Source organism: Monodelphis domestica, chromosome 2 (genome assembly GCF_027887165.1).
Source record: "Monodelphis domestica isolate mMonDom1 chromosome 2, mMonDom1.pri, whole genome shotgun sequence".
Taxonomy (NCBI): Eukaryota; Metazoa; Chordata; class Mammalia; order Didelphimorphia; family Didelphidae; genus Monodelphis; species Monodelphis domestica.
The window spans coordinates 461,548,947-461,550,970 of NC_077228.1; the positions used below are offsets into that span (position 1 = coordinate 461,548,947).

The 2,024-nt window shown below is 42.7% G+C and overlaps 1 pseudogene; it reads right to left on the minus strand.

The window, feature by feature from the left end:
• Positions 1 to 277: 277 nt before the first annotated feature.
• On the minus strand, positions 278 to 1,814 carry LOC100617112 (pre-mRNA-splicing factor RBM22-like; annotated as a pseudogene).
• Between the last annotated feature and the right edge of the window lie 210 nt (positions 1,815 to 2,024).

Here is a 2,024-nt window from a genome sequence, read left to right on the forward strand (position 1 = left end):
AAGGATCATTGTGTTGCTGAGAGAATCAAAGTCTTTCACAGCTGATCATCCCACAGTATTGCTGTTACTGTGTACAATGTTCTGGTTCTGTTTATTTCACTCTGCATCAGTTCAATAGTTCTTTCCATCTTTTTTTCCCTGAAATCATCCTGTTTATCATTTCTTATAGCACAATAATATTCCATCACCATCATATTTCACAATTTGTTCAACCATTCCCCAACTGATGGACATCCTCTCAATTTCCAATTATTTGCCACCACAAAAGAGCTATATGTATCTTTTTTAAAAATGTATTCCAAGATTTATTTATTACATTTCTAAAGTGCCTTTCCTCCACAGAGTGCAGTCACTGAAGCAGGATGTTAGGTACTGCTGTGCTTTCCTAAAGTAGGAGCCCTAATTCTTGGGGACCCCGAGGATGTTAAGTAGTTCTTAGAGCTCTCATGAGCTCAGTGGGTAGAACATGTATGGTCTGAAATGTTGTGGGGGTAGAGATACAATCCCAGGAGGAGAGGACAGGATGATATTCGCCATTTCTAGAGGACCACTTCCTAGCGAAATTAAAATAATTGCCAGAGACTTCTTCAGCTACTGGATGGGGAGGAAGAACTCCAGGAAATCCTGGGACAAGCTATAGCTTACTTCCAGGGTCCTTGATTCCTTTTTTCCCCTTTTCTTCTGGCTGCCTGGGATCTTCCTCATTTCACATTAAGCTTGAGGCCATTTACAATCAATTTGTTGAAGGACTTCTCACAGCCATTTCTGCAGCTTGCTTTATAGCAAACTGGATGAAATTACACTGCTGCCTCTGTACAACCTTTATCCTTTGGATATCACCAAACCAGAAAAATGAGTTTCTGAGATCAGTTTCACTGATTTTATCTCCCAGACCACTAATCTGTAGTGTGGTAACAGTTTTATGGGACAGCTAGTTGGCACAGTGGATAGAGCCCTATACCTGAAGTCAGGAAGATTCATCTTTCTCAGTTCAAATCTGGCCCCAGACACTGAGCCTGGGCAAATCCCCTAACCCTGTTTGTCTCAGTTTCCTCCTCTGTAAAATGAACTGGAGTAGGAAATGACAAAACCATTCCATTATCTTTGTGGAGAAAACCCCAAATAGGATCACAGAGTCATCAGGACTGAAAAATGACTAAACAACAAATGGTCTTAAGACTGCCAGACAGGGCATTGTTCAAGTCCATTTTTAGATCCACAGGATAATAAATACCATAATAGCAATCTTTAATGTTATGATGAACAAGTGGGTCATCAGAGTGGACTCTTTCCTCCTCTTTTACATTCTTTAGCTCAGAAGGAACCAATGTGAAGATAATTCCTCTTGGAGTAAGGAGTGGTCCACGCCAATCTGAGCAGTATTTCACTGGGATCAATCTCCTTCCCAAGGACACCATATGGCTAAGTTACCTCAGTTAGAAATTTCTCCCTCAACATTCTGATGTAATGTTCTTTGTTCACATCAGACTTAGACATATCCTGCTTAAAGAGCAGTCCTATATCCCACTTTTGAATAGGGAAGCCATATTCTAGGCTCAAAAGGCAACTTGGACAAACATTTTGTAGCTTGGTGCAGGTTTGGTGCACTTCAGTCTTCTTAAAATGCACGCAAACTGGGGTCATCAGTGGAACACTATGAATGGCCTGGCACAAATATTTCATTCTTTTCCACGCTTCTCTTTGGTCATCCAGATGTAGGAATTTTCTCTAAGGAGAGCCTGACCCAGAATAGGAAACTCCGAGGCTTCCCAATTCTACCTATTGTAGGTGTAGAAGCCCAAAGACATCATCATCTTGGAAGTGGCTGTGAATGGGTGGGTCCTCGGGGCAGGGTGCTATGATCCCAGCAGCCTCTGCCACGAGTAGCTCAGCTCTTGCTCCCTCTGGTCATAGAGACGCCTCCCTCCACACCCACTCCTTCCTCCCAGCATCCTAGAGTGTTGCTCTGGCAACATGTTTCCTAGGATACGAGGCTCAGGATGGTGGGAGTCTCTTTTACATCC